General features: G+C 37.0%; 1 protein-coding gene across 11 annotated transcripts in view; it reads left to right on the top strand.

Moving 5' to 3' along the window:
• The window catches only part of HYDIN (HYDIN axonemal central pair apparatus protein), a 358,050-nt gene that overhangs the window by 161,620 nt on the left and 180,957 nt on the right, over positions 1-15,473 (top strand). The window lies entirely within an intron of this gene.

The following is a 15,473-nucleotide window of genomic DNA, read 5'->3' as shown; positions in this document are numbered from 1 at the left end:
TTTATTCTATCATCCTTTTAGCAATATTTTAATGTAGTTTTTTAGGAGATGTATGAAATACAGCAAAATAGTATTTGCCAAAAGTAGAAATTAAACAGCAAAACAAAGATTGATACAAAAATAGATATATAATAATTCTAGAAATGAGTCTGTCTTATGTCTATGTATTTTATAATGATATTTAGATCTGCTAGTCTTCTTTTTTTATTATAAATTTATTTTTTATTGGTGTTCAATTTGCCAACATATAGAATAACACCCAGTGCTCATCCCGTCAAGTGCCCACCTCAGTGCCCATCACCCAGTCACCCCCACCCCCCACCCACCTCCCCTTCCACCACCCCTAGTTCATTTCCCAGAGTTAGGAGTCTTTCATGTTCTGTCTCCCTTTCTAATATTTCCCACTCATTTTTTCTCCTTTCCCCTTTATTCCCTTTCACTATTTTTTATATTCCCCAAAAGAATGAGACCATATAATATTTGTCCTTCTCCAATTGACTTATTTCACTCTCTGCTAGTCTTCTATAAGCTAATTTTTTAGCAGAGATAATACCAATTTTTACAGAATTTAGAAATTTTACATCCCACAATTGAAAATATTTTTGATTTTAGAAAAAGGTTTCTAAGTTTAAATATAAAATTTTCAATAGTATAGTCCTCCTCCTATCCCCAGTTATTGATATTTGAACACTAACATTTGGTTTCAGCATTTGTCAGATATTTCTGAAAAATCAATTATTAATTCTCTAAAAGTCACTAATTAGAAGGAACAGGATCATGGTTTTCCACTGACCTGTGGCAGCTCCTCGGAGTCATGGTCCCAGTTAGCTTTCATTTATCACTACTATTATTCCTTTTTATTATCATTTATTATTAGTCTTTATAAAGGCGGCCATTTCCAGTACAGTCATGGCTCTGTTTAGCATGAGGCTCAGACACTACTCCACCCTTAACCCATGTGGATCTCATGTGGAGAATAATGTTTGATAATATTTAAAGAAAAATCCTACAGAAAAGACCCCTTGGCTAGTCTTTATCCAATGAGTTAGTTGATGTGTTTGGTGGAAAGCAAGGGGGATTGCCTAGGAAGTATTGCTTCCGGTTCAGTTTTCTGTGTGCAGAGTTCACAGTGGAGGAGGCAAAGAGGCAGCCAAGTTGTTGAGGATGATGAGAGGTGGCCCTGGAGAGTCCTAGTGAATTACAGAGGAGGAGATTGGCAGAAACCACAGGAACACTTAAGTACCAAGATAGCAACCGCCAGCTGGTTCATTCTCAGATAGCTCTAGATTTCACTTTTTATGACACCTTTTTGATACATGTTAAAAACCAGAAAGCAACACCAAGGATCTATTGATTTTGACTAATATAGTTTATATATTGAGTGACCTACCTGGTTATTAAAATGGGACTTTTTCTTTTCCACAAAGGTTTCATGATGCCATCTTTTGATTCTTTAGTATCATCTTAAATCTGCAAGCTCCAGTTCCAAACAGCCAAATGGGTGATATAAGCAATCCATCGTATATAGTTTTTTTTTCCCGCAAATCCTCTCTTGAAAAACTGATGTTTGTTGAGTTGATTGTCCTTCCAGCATAAAAGTAGTTTCAGCTGTAATTCTCATGGGTAAAAAGTAAACTCCTTTCATATTTCAGCTGGATTTTTGATGCATATCCTGGTAAATAAATGCTATATATATTAATATTATAGGAATTGAATGACACTAACTTGGAAATTAACTACAGTGGGATGAAATAGAAATACCATTTACTAAATTTCAAATTGATGTACAGTGCTGAACCTGCCAATTCATTCTCACAGAAATTACCAGACATTAGGAAAAAAGTTTCAAATGATAGTTGCTTTTTTTCCCCTAACTGAGCCTAGAGCTCAGTACCCAGGTTTGTGATGGTCACATATTTGTGGCATTTAATTTCTCACTCAGAAAGAAGCAGGGCAACAGCATGTTCTTTGCTTCTTCTATGATTACTAAGAATTCATATATGGAAGTTCTCTTTTCCTGCTGGGTGCCCTGACAGGAGGGTTCATCCTCTCTCCTCTTTTGGCTGTCCATAAATGTCAACCTTCCCAGATGCAGCGCCCATTGTCAGCCGTGTGTCACACTCAACCTTGTGCGTGGCCTGCACATCACAGCAACCACTGTGATTAGATTCTCCCTTGCTTGGCTAGAGATGTGTGTTTGTTATCAGCTGGAGGGTCAGGAGATGGGAAGCTGGAAGCCCACCTTCACCGTGCTGTTGGGAAGATACATGACACTTAGAGTGATTTTGAATTTCTCAGAAATAAATGCTGTACAAAAAAAAAAAAAAAAGGTTAAAAACCCTGAATCTTAGTATAATACAGAGTGAAGAAACAGTGAAGATAATTTTTGTTTGTTTGTTTCAGCAAAGCTTAACATGTCCTGAGTGTAAAAAAAAAAAATTTTTTTTTTGATTAGTAAAAGCAAGGTGTTCTGTGACCTGGAGCAGTAAGTTCTTTGCTTTGGAATGCCTGAAATACCCGCCTCCCCTAAAGGTTCCCTGTGCCTGATTTATTTGGATTTAAACTGAAGGACTCAAAACACTAGAGTAAGTCACCTCCAGTTTGGAGGGTTAAAAATATCAAAATGTAAGAGCAGAGCTGAGAAAGGCCATTTTGGCAAGAGTGTGTGGGCTCTGCTTGTACACACAGCACTCCTGCCTTCTCTCTGGGTGACAGCAGAAATAAGGCAAGAATACGGTAGTCCTCTGGGCCCTAGGACTTCAGCACCAGGCTGGAAGATAGATGTCTTCCCTCACTAGGCAGAGAAAGTGCTTTGCCCAGCACTTGTTTGGAAACATCTAGAATCCATTCGACCTAGGGAAACCATTAGCTTGAGAAGTTGCTTCCAGATGTCAGTGACATCTTGGGATTCAGCTGGCACTAAAGCATTTTTTAAATATTTTATTTAAATTCAATTTGCCAACATATAGTATAACACCCAGTGCTCATCCCATCAAGTGCTCCTTGATGCCTGTCGCCTAGTCACCCAAACCCCCACCTACCTCCCCTTCTGCAAACACTTTGTTTGTTTCCCAGAATTAGGAGTCTCTCATGGTTTGTCTTCCTCTCAAATTTTTCCCCACTCAGTTTCCCTCCTTTTCTTTATAGTCCCTTTCACTATTTCTTATATTCCACATATGATTGAAACCATATGATGATTGTCTTTCTCCAATTGACTTATTTCACTCAGCATAATACCCTCCGGTTCCATCCACGTTGAAGTAAATAGTAAATAATCATCCTATCTGTATCTTTGGGGTATATACCGAGTAGTGCCATTGCTGGGTCATAGGGTAGCTCTATTTTCAACTTCTTGAGGAACCTCCACATTGTTTTCCAGAGTGGCTGAACCAGCTTGCATTCCCACCAACAGTGCAAGAGGGTTCTTTCTTTCTTTCTTTCTTTCTTTCTTTCTTTCTTTCTTTCTTTCTTTCTTCTTTCTTTCTTTCTTTCTTTCTTTCTTTCTTTCTTCTTCTTTCTTTTTTTTTAAGATTTTCTTTATTTATTCATGAGAGACAGAGACAGAGACATAGGCAGAGGGAGAAGCAGGATCCTCACTGGGAGCCTGATGCGGGACTCGATCCTAGTACCCCGGGATCATGCCCAGAGCCAAAGACAGACACTCAACTGCTGACCCACCCAGGAGTCCCAGGGTTCCCCTTTCTCCACATCTTCACCAACATTTGTTGTTTCCTGTCTTGTTAATTTTAGCCATTCTCTCTGGTGCAAAGTGGTATCTCATCGTGGTTTTGATTTGTATTTCCCTGATGGCAAGTGATGTGGAGCATTATTTTCATGTACTTGTTGACTATGTGTAGGTCTTCTTTGGAGAAATGTCTGTTCATGTCTTCTGCCCATTTTGTGACTGGATTGTTTGTTTCTTGGGTGATGAGTTTGACAAGTTCTTTATAGATCTTGGATATTATCGCCTTATCTGACATGTCATTTGCAAATATCTTCTCCCATTCTGTAAGGTGTCTTTTAGTTTTGTTGACTGTTTCCTTTGCTGTGCAGAAGCTTTTTATCTTGATGAAGTCCCAATAGTTTGTTTTTGCTTTTGTTTCCCTTGCCTTTATAGATGTGTCTTGCAAGAAGTTGCTGTGGCCAAGTTCAAAAAGGTTGTAGCCTGTGTTCTCCTCTAGGATTGTGATGGATTCTTGTCTCACATTTAGATCTCTCAACCATTTTGAGTTTACTATTGTGTATGGTATAAGAGAATGCTCCAGTTTCATTCTTCTGCAAGTGGCTGTCCAATTTTCCCAGCACCATTTATTGAAGAGACTGTTTTTTTGGCAGTGGATATTATTTTCTGCTTTGTTGAAGATGAGTTGACCACAAAGTTGTGGGGCTTGATCCCAAGACCCTGGAATTATGACCTTAGCCAAAGACAGGCACTTAACTGACTGAGCCACTCAGACACTCCTAACGAATCTTTTTTTTTTTTCGATGCATTTTCTATAAAGATTATTTAGATTTAATTTTTTCTAGAAATTTTTCATTTTATCCAAGTGCAAATGTATTGGCACAAAATCATTCCAAATATTTTCATATGATTTTAAAATATTCATATACTAATTTCTACTCTTAGTTTTATCATTTTTTCCTACATTCTTTACAATTATTTTGTTCTTTTTCAAGAAACCTTAATTGGAATGTTTAGCAATATTTTTAAGCAATATTTTTTTATTTTTTTAAGCAATATTTTACATCTTAGTTTAATCATGCATTTAAAGCTTACAAATATTCTTGTTATGCAACATTTTAGCTCCATAACAGTCATTTTTTTAAAGATTTATTTATTTATTTATTTAGACAGAGAGAGAGAGGCAGAGACACAGGAGGAGGGAGAAGCAGGCTCCACGCTGGGAGCCCCACGCGGGACTTGATCCCGGGACTCCAGGATTGCGCCCTGGGCCAAAGGCAGGCGCTAAACCGCTGAGCCACCCAGGGATCCCCCCCAATAACAGTCATTTTTATTTGTAATACTTTTTAAAAATAAATATTTGGTAAACTTTACTGTGATTTCCTTTTTAATATGTGAGTTATATATGGGTATATATTTTTAATTCTTTACATTTCCCTTTTTTATAGAGTTTTAATAGATATTTTTAACTATAATGAAGTTGAAACACATGGTTTGCATGACATATAGTCTTTTAATTTGTGTTTTGGGAGACATAATTACGGGGTTTTTTTTTAAGATTTTATTTATTTATTTATTTATTTATTTATTTATTTATTTATTTATCAGAGACACACACACACACACAGAGACAGAGACACAGGCAGAGGGAGAAGCAAGCTCCATGCAGGGAGCCTGACGTGGGACTCAATCTTGGGTCTCCAGGATCACACCCTGGGCTGAAGGCAGCACTAAACTGCTGAGCCACCCGGGCTGCCCTACAGTTGGTTTTTATAAATATTTCACACAATCTTTTTTTTTTTTTTTTAAAGATTTTTTTTAATTTATTTATTCTTGAGAGATAGAAGGAGAGACAGAGCCAGAGACACAGGCAGAGACACAGGCAGAGGGAGAAGCAGGCTCCATGCACCGGGAGCCCGACGTGGGATTCGATCCCGGGTCCCCAGGATCGCGCCCTGGGCCAAAGGCAGGCGCCAAACCGCTGCGCCACCCAGGGATCCCTATTTCACACAATCTTAAAACTCTCCAGTGACTGAGTGTGACAGATTATCTGTCTATGTGTTTGTGCTAGATCAAGCTTATTGATTATATATTGTTTAAATCTTTTACAGCCTTACTAATTATTTGTATAACACTTTCTGATAGAATTTTATCAAAATCATCCATTTTTGTATTTCTACCTGTAATTATGTCAATTTTTTATTCATGTATTTCAAAGCTATATTAATAGGTGCATATAAATTCATAACTTATATTTCTCCTTGGTATATTATTCCTTTTTTAATAATATACTGTGTTTTTTAATCCCTATATATGCTTTCTAATTTAAATTCTGTTTTGATAGTAATATTGCTACATCAGCTTCCTTTTAGTTATCATTTGCTTGGTATGTCTTTTCATTCCTTTATTTTCAAATTTATGTGTGTGTTAATTTGTTTTGTGTGTCAACTTAAAATCTCTTTTAAGTCGCAGGTGACTGGATTTTTAAAAATCTAATGATAGACTCTGTCTTTTAATTGTCAAGTATGTTAGTTTCCTATTGCTGTTGTAACAAATGTATTATCTTATAGTTCTGGAGGACATTAGTCTAAAATGTGTCTGTAAGGCTATATAATTTTTGCAACTCTGAAGAAGAATATAATTCCTTGCTTTTTATAGCTTTTGAAGGCCACCTACATTCCTTGGCTTGTGGGCCCTTCCTCCATCTTCAAAGCCAACAGTATACCATCTTCCCTACTCCCTGACTTCTGCTTCCATCCTTATATCTCTGACTGTGACCCTCTTGCCTCTTTAATGTAAGGACTTCTGTTACTGTATTAGCACTATCCCAATAACTCAGGATAATCTGTTCATTTCAAAATCTTTAGTCAAATCTGAAAGTCCCCTTTGACATGTCAAGCAACATGTTCACAGATGCCAGGGATTAGACTATGGACATCTTTTTTAAAAAAAGATTTTATTTTTTATTTATTCAGAGGAGAGAGAGAGAGAGAGGCAGAGTCACAGGCAGAGGGAGAAGCAGGCTCCATGCAGGGAGTCTGACATGGGGCTCAATCCGGGTCTCCAGGATCACACCCCAGGCTGCACGCGGCGCTAAACCACTGCAGCACCGGGGCTGCCCGACCATGGATATCTTTGAAGGCTCATTATTCAACTACCATATCAAGACCTCTTAAAATGTTTTATGATTATTGATGTAGATGAGCTCACTTCTGTCCTATCATTTCCCATATACTGTGCTGGGTTTTTTTTTTTTTTTCATTCTCTATTTCTTTTTCTGCTTTGTATTGATTGATCAATTTTCTCCAAGTCCTACTCCAGCCGCTATTACCTCTCAGGCATTTTTTTCTATACTCATTTGAAAGCTATTGATTTTATTTTATTAAGTAGCTCTATTTACATTGTTAAGACATAAATAATTTTTCTCTAACAATAATGAAAGAATCTTGGTCCTCCTCAAGAGTAAGACAAGGACTCCATCACACATTTTTTATCCCTTGGCCTTTCCCCACTTCCATAATTTTTTGATTAGTGTGTAGAATGTTGGATCTTCTCTTCTTTACCACAAAGTTGTTGATTTTTGTCAGTCAGTAATTAACTACTCATTAGTTACCAAAATCGTTTGCTGATATTTCTTAATTCTTCTTTATTTTTTTAATCTCTCTGCTTCCTTCTTGGTTTATATTTCTTCTTGCTAAATTATATACTTCTGAATTCTGTTCTAGATAGAGATCTCATAGTTTATGTATATTTGTCTATATCTTGATTTCACCTTCACTCTTGCATGATAGTTTAGCTAAGTATGAAATTCTGTTTGACAGGTTTTTTTCCTTTGAAGCTTGATCTCTGGCATCAATCATTGCTGATAAAATTCCATTGTTAGTCAGATTATTGCTCCTTTATAATTTCTTTTTCTCACAAGATGCTTTTAAGACTGTATTTTTATTCTTGATTTTTGAAGATTTCTCTTTAAATGCATCAGAGGATTTGACCCTTCTAAATACTGGAAAGTTTTTGCCATTATATCCTCAAATGTTTCTTCTTTGCCAGTACTTGTATTTCTTACTTTGAGAAAAATACACACACACATGCACACATACACGTTCCAGTGTTCTATATACCTCTTTTTATTTCTCATCCATATTTTTCATCTCTCTGTGCTGCCTCCTCAGTGGTATGCTCCAGTTTATAAATTCTGGCATTGATTTTGGCAAAGTTAAAGTTTATCTCATGTATTTAATTTTTTAGTTTAATTTCAGTGACTATACTTTTCAATTCCAAGATTTGTAATTGATTACTCATAGCCACTATTCTTGATTCATATCTGGTTTTGTTTCATAATTTTTGTTTTACATATATTATCCTACCCTGCCTCTTTGAGGATCTAAGAAACATTTTCTAATCAATTTCTCTTAGGTCTATAGATTGCTTGGGAATAAATTCATTAGCTGATTGTAGCTGTCCTTCTTAGCATTTGGAATTTTAAAAGATAGATTAATCTGGCATGAGGTATATTTTTTTCTCATTCTCAATAGTCTTGCTTCCCTGTTTAACATTTTCTTCATTTGCTGTCACCCTGAACAACTATCACAAGCCCAGAATCAAGTATTGAGATTTTTTTCCCATGAAGATATTGAAAAAAATCACAGACTAAGTCATTATACTTGACAGTGGTTTGATATGGACATTTCTACATGACAGTCTGTACTTCACCACCACCACTGGCACAAGTGGGTGTAGATTATTACCTTGGGAACATCACAGTGTTTTGGGACTTCTTTCAATGCCGGGAAGCTCTCTTGGCTGGGAACCCTGGCCCTTATCCCTTACTTCCTGCAGAACCTTTTTGGTTTTCATTTTTTCCCCCTCAAGTTCCCTTTACTTATTTTAAGGCCTAGAGCCCAGGATATCTGTGGCTTCAGGACCCTCTTATTGTTTCTGTTCCTCTTCTGGTCCACACAGTGTTAATCTTGTTTTTTAGTATAACTATGACTGGTTCTTCCTTGTTTCAAAATTGTATCTCTTTTTTTCTGTGTGTTAGAGTGAAGGACAAGTTTTAAAGCTTGAACTCATTGATTTATAGTCAGTCTTCTTAACTAATTTTTATATTGCTTCATATGCTATCAGTGAGTCTTTCCAAAAGGTGATGAATTGTGTCTTCAGTTGGCATGAGGGAGCAAAGTTTTTATATCTTTGCCTTAAGTATGAAAAATCTAGAAGACAAATTCACAAGAATAGGTAAATGAGAGAATAACATTCTAGTTTATCATGGTGGGCATCTTTCTTTAATACATAAATGTCGGGATCCCTGGATGGCACAGCGGTTTGGCTCCTGCCTTTGGCCCAGGGCGCGATCCTGGAGACCCGGGATCGAATCCCACATCAGGCTCCCGGTGGATGGAGCCTGCTTCTCCCTCTGCCTGTGTCTCTGCCTCTCTCTCTCTCTCTGTGTGTGACTATCATAAAAAAAAAAAGACTCTCTATAATACATAAATGTGTTATGTGTTAGCCATTCGTGCTTTTCCTGAGAGACATTCCAAGGGACATATTTAATGACTAGAGGTTATCAATGACAATAATATCAAGAGACTTACAGAAGAAAGGATCGTGCTTGATAGAGAGCTGTGAGTGTCTTACCCTGACTCTCATTCTTTTACTTTGGCAAAGCTAAGTGTGAAAACTCAGAAGGCAGGTTCCAGCAGTTTGTACTGATTATAAACCACACTGAAAAAAAGGAAAGCTATCAATTCAATGTTATATCAATTCAATATAATGATGGATCAGCACCATCCCTGAATTTAGAACAACAGCTCTACTGATTTAATATGATTAGTTTGAATGTAAGCTAAAACCAAAATGAAAGGAGGTTTTGTTCCCTTGTTCTCCCTTAATAGCCATTAAAGGGCTATCTAGAAAATAAAAGAAAAATATATGAGTTTCTTACATGCTTTGTAAGATTTTCCATCTTCATTCTGCCAGTCCCAGCTTTTAATTAGCTTTAGCAAATTGTTTTTTCTAATTAATTATTATTCAGGCATATGGTTAATACTTGTCATCACAGAGGGAGATTAAGGTAAACTTCCTTTATATGGATCGGATGTAAATTTTTCCCCCAAATTCCACCTTCCCTCCTCCATAAAAATTTTTTTTAAAGATTTAACTTATTTATTCATGAGAGACACAGAGAGAGAGAGAGGCAGAGACACAGGCAGAGGGAGAAGCAGGCTCTGTTCAGGGAGCCTGACATGGGACTCAATCCCAGGTCTCCAGGATCATGCCCTGGGCTGAAGGCAGCGCTAAACCACTGGGCCACTGGGACTGCCCCCTCCTCCATAAAAATATATCACCAGTATCATCATCTACTCAACTGTTATGGACTAAACATTTATGTCCCTCCAGAATTCACATGTTGAAACCATAACCCCAAATATGATGATACAAGTAGGTGAAAGGTTTGGGAAGTAATTAGGTCATGAAGATAGCGTCCTCATGAATGAGATTGGCACCCTCATAAAAGAGACCCCAGAGAGCTGTCACACTTTCCATCATGTGAGGACACATGAGAAAAAGAGCTGTCTGCAACCTGGAGGAGGGCTCTCACCAGAATCTGACCATATTGACACTCTGATCTCAGACTTCCACTCTTCAGAACCAAGAGAAATACATTTCTGTTGTTTATAAACCACCCAGTCTATGGTATTCTGTTACAACAGCCTTAACTGACTAAGATACCAATTCACATCACTTTTAAGGGTTGGCTATCATTGTCATTATCAACTAAAGGATCTATTCTGATAGTGTGCTGAGAGAAGACAATCATATTCAATAATAAGCTAGTATGAAATGAAATAAACACTTTTATATAATGAACAAAGACAGGAAGAGATGCGATCAGTAGTATGGCGTAAAGGTTTATTAATGGTATGAAATCCCCAACACACATATGTCAAGATTATATGATGTTTTTCAGGCAGAAAATCATACTCTTCCTTTTCTAAAAAATATTTATTTATTTATTTACTTATTTATTTATGAGAGACAGAGAGAGAGAGAGAGAGAGAGGCAGAGACACAGGCAGAGGGAGAAGCAGGCTTCCCACAGCCTGCTGTGGGACTCGATCCCAGGACTCCAGAATCACGCCCTGAGCCATAGGCAGATGCTCAACCGCTGAGCCACCCAGGTGTCCTAAACATACTCTTTCTTAGTCACATTTCCTCTTCCCTATCACAAGCATAAAGACAGAGACTAGAGGGGCATATATGACATGGTAGAGCTCTCTGTAGGATGGCACTTGTGATTTGTCTCTTTAAATTTGTCATTAAATTGTTGTATGCAGCATTCAGATTCATAATTTTGAGGAAAAAAAAATCCCTCTCCGGGATGTTAGGACATTAAATTGGGATGTGTCTCAGAGGAAAGGGCAACATTATCTGAGGGAAGGCATAGTCATGTGTCATACACAGTTGCCTAACATGGTAGTCACTCAACGTATAGTTGTTTAGTATATGAGTGTTGCAGTAGCATTTCACACTATCAAGAGTAAGGGTGTTGTAGTCAGGCAGGTCTGGAATGAAGTTCTAACTCTATATGCACTAACTCGGGGAAAGTTATTTAGCCTTTCTAAGACTGATTCCTTCCCTTTAAATGGAAGTAATAATGGCATCTAGGAGATTAACCATGAGAATATATCTAGGAAGTGCCTGGTGAAAAATAAGCATTTGGCATTCAATAAATGCTAGCTTTGATGATTAATGTTATCAGACAAAAATATCTAGGTGAAATGACTTATGGAAAGAGTTAAATCTTTATGATATATATCTTAAGACCTTTTATAATTTTTCTTAGATAAGAAAGAAAAATAAATAAGGTACAGAGAGACCCTAAAGTTTCAAACTAACTGATCCATATAGTACAGAGCTCTTTGAAATGGGAGCTCTAATGCTGCCTTTTCCCTCACTCTTCACTTGTTTCTCTAAATTTTTGACAGTGAAGCCATCCTGTAAACTAGGAAATATTTGTATAAATGAAGGCATATATGTTCTTCCACATAAAAGAAAAGAAGTTTATTGGAAAATAGGTTACTATTTAGAAATTTCAAGTTCAATAGTTTTCTGATTCTCTATCTCCTTGGAGCTTATTTATTCATTTATTTGTGTAGATGCTCCCTGGAATCTGTGTCAATAATGTCTACATGCTCAGGAGCTGTCCTCTTTCCTTTTACTAATTATCTTCAAGCTTTGTATTTGATCTGACACCTTTCACTGAGTTTTGAGAAGCCAGTAACTTTCAGAAAGAACATTACAGTCTTTGTTCAAAGATAGATCCTAGTAACCTGAAAGGATTGTTGGTACATATTACTTAAGAGCAATGTAAAATTACCTGTACCTGCCTCCCTCATGCACCCAAACTCACCTGGCCTTAAAATTCTTATACAGACTTCCCCCCACACACAAATGGGGACATTACGAGGTAGGGAAATTACTTGACCTCTAACAACTCTCGGCAGATCAGTGACCAAGCCCTTACTATTCAGTCTATTATGCCAAATTACTTTCCTCTAAGAACAAGGAGAAAATCTGGGCAAAACATGAAAAATTGTGAGTTTAAGAGCAACAAAGCCAATGACAAACAAAAAGAAAAAAAAAAAGAAATATATGCTCAGCATCTGTGACTTGTTTTCCCTATGTAGTCTCAACAGAGGTTGAAAAACTGAAAAGAGCATTCAGAAAACCCACTGGCCTATGAAGATAAAAATTGAAATCAAAGGGCACCTGGCTGGCTGAGTTGGTTAAACATCTGCCTTCGGCTCAGGTCATGATCCCACGGTCCTGGGATCAAGTTCTGCATCGGGCTCCCTGCCCAGTGGGGAGTCTGCTTCTCCCTCTGCCCTTCCCCCCTGTTCATGATCTCTCTCTCACAAACACACACACACACACATACACTCTCTCTCTCTCTCTCTCTCTGTCTCAAATAAATAAAACCTTTTAAAAATTTGAAACAGGACTGGCTAGAGAGATAAAAATTGGAGAAGATTGGACTTGGTAAAACTCTTAGACTTTTGCTTAGGACTCTGATAAAGCTATACCCTGGGAACAAAAGTAAACTAGTACAGACCCTCATTTCAAATCATTTTAATCTCTTCATGGATAAAAGACATCTAGAATTGCTAGTTCTCCCCACATCTTTCCAGAAGCAAATATATATTACTCTCACCAAAGGAAGAAACCATTATTCTAATCTTTAAAGTATTTTCTGTATCTGCTGTTTTTATATACAAAGTCCAACAGTTAATTTAAAAACAATCAGGCATACAAGGAGATAAGATACTGAATAGAAAACTGTGATATGCTTAATATGTTCAAGGAACTAAAAGGCAAGATTTAAAATTTTGGTAGAACTATGGAAAATATAGAAAAGAACAAATGGAACTCAAGGCCTGAAAAATACATTGAAATTAGGGACTCACTAGATGGGTTTAACTGCTTATTAAATACAGATGAAGTGAGAATTGTGGAAGTGGGAGATAGATCAGAAGAAACTACCCAAAATGAATAGGAAGAATGATGAAAGGATGAAAAATGTAGAAGAGTTGGTCAAACAGACAAATACACACAGGGAGTATAGTTATTAGAGTACCAGAGGGAGAGAAGAGAATGGAGCAGAAGAGATCATGGCTGTGATGTCAAGCCAGATTCAAAAGCATTATGAACGTAAAGTGAGAGAAATACAAAGAAAATCACATCTAGGCACATTAGAGTAAAACTTATTTAAGACCAGAGACTAGATATTAAAGTCAGCCAAAGACACAAAGACAGTTTACCTTAAAAAGAATAATAGTAAACTGGCTGCTGACTTCCCAAGCACTGCTGAGAGCAGGATACCATTATGAAATTAAGAGGAATACCAGAGAGTCTTCATCCTGAAAGGCCCCTTCTCCCTCAGTACTCATCACATGGGTAGCAGATTGGAATATTCTCTGGGAAGTTTCACCAGCCACGAGGAAAGCAGAAATAAATTGGTAGCTTGGCATCTAAAGTATCTAGTAGCCCTTGGCTGACTGCTACCTGAGCACATAATAGTTTTAGTGCTTCTTAAGTACTTAACTAAGGCATCAAGAAAACCTGTGATGTAGAAGCAATAAACCAGAAAACATAAAATTGAGAGCTTGGAGGAAACAAAGGCAATACAGTGAGAAGAAAGCTTAAAATAAAACAAAATGATCATTAGTAATCTCAAGAAAATAAAAGATGAATTTGCATCCATGAACAAGAATAGTGATATTTTTTAAAAGGAGCAATAAAAAATTTGGTCATAGAAGTTAAAAATATAATCACAGAAGATAAAATTTTGATAAAAGAATTGGAAAATAAAATTGAGAAGCTCTCAGAGAGTAGAACACCAGGAGAAAAGGCTAGAAACAAGGAGAGAAAGGTTAGAAAATTAAGTGATCCAAATAAGTGTTTCCAGAAAGAACAGATTTTAAAATGGAGGTGAGGAGATTATGCAAGAAATAATTCAAGGAATGTATTCAGAACCAACAAAGAGGAGTTTATGGAAAAGACTCATCAAATATGCTTCATAGTTGGTGAAAATAGGCCCCTATGAAAACACATCATTAAATTCCAGATGGAAAAATATTAGTGCTCAAAAACAAATCAGGAACCAGAGTGACATGAAATTTTTAGACAGCAACACTGGGGTGGAAAAAAGACTTTTTGAAAGAAAATAAATCTTAGTCTTGAATTCATCATCCAGCCACAAGATTAATCAAGTGTGGAGGTAAAATAAAGACATTTCAGACAGGCAAGAGCTCAAAACATTTACCCTCCATGAATCCTTTCTTGGGAAGGTACTGAAAAATATTCTCTACCAAAGTCAGGAAAACCTGAGATCCAGGATACAGGAGCTCAGACACAGGAGAGAAGCTCAAGGAATACACAGGATGTGCTGTGAGGCATTCTTAGGATGCCAGCTGTATTGCAGGCCCGGAGAGCAGCCAGTCCAGACAGGAGTTGCAGAACAGATGACTCTGGGAGAGATTTGTCTCTAAGAAATTGGAGCTGATAGAAAATTTGATGTTTCTGAAAGTACTGAGAGGAGATTTATCCCTTTGAGAATTTGGGGATGAGTCCATGATAGATACATTAAACAACAAAGACAAGACAATAATTTCTGGGAAAATAAAAGCTGTACACAAAATGAAATGTAATCATAGTATGCTTTTCATAGCTCAGCTGTGAATAGTATTTGCATGTGCATAATGGTGTAGATTCTCACCAGAAAATAAGTTTTAACTATATTGGGAGGATGGGGGGAAGAAAGTGATGGAGAGAGAAAGCGGGAGAGAAGAGAGCTGTCATTTTCTTCTACAGAAAGTAAATTGATAATGCTCAAACTGAAAAATGAAGAAGTAGCAATAGATTCCTTAGAGAGAGGAAGGCAAAAACCAAAAGAAAATGCAAAAAGAATTGACAGTGGTTACCTCCATTGATGAATGAGGATGAAGAAGGGTGGGAGAGTGGGTTTAAGGGAGTACTGGTTTTCATGGGCTTTTTTTTTCCTAGAACCATTGACTTTGCAAATTATTTGTATGCATACATTTCATAAAAATAAAATTTTTAAACTTAAATCTTGCTGCAGAAAAGTATTATAGTGCTATTGCCATTTATGTAAGAAAAAGTAGTATATATGCAAATTGCTTTTTTTTTAAGTCGTAAAGAATCTCTGGAAAGATATGCAGAAAATTGCTTGGAGTGGCTGCCTCTCAGGAGGGCAGCTAGTGGCCATCAAC

The sequence above is a fragment of the Vulpes lagopus genome, chromosome 10 (assembly GCF_018345385.1).
Source record: "Vulpes lagopus strain Blue_001 chromosome 10, ASM1834538v1, whole genome shotgun sequence".
Taxonomy (NCBI): Eukaryota; Metazoa; Chordata; class Mammalia; order Carnivora; family Canidae; genus Vulpes; species Vulpes lagopus.
The sequence above is the reverse complement of the archived record's forward strand: the minus strand, read 5'-3'. Positions and strand labels throughout refer to the sequence as shown.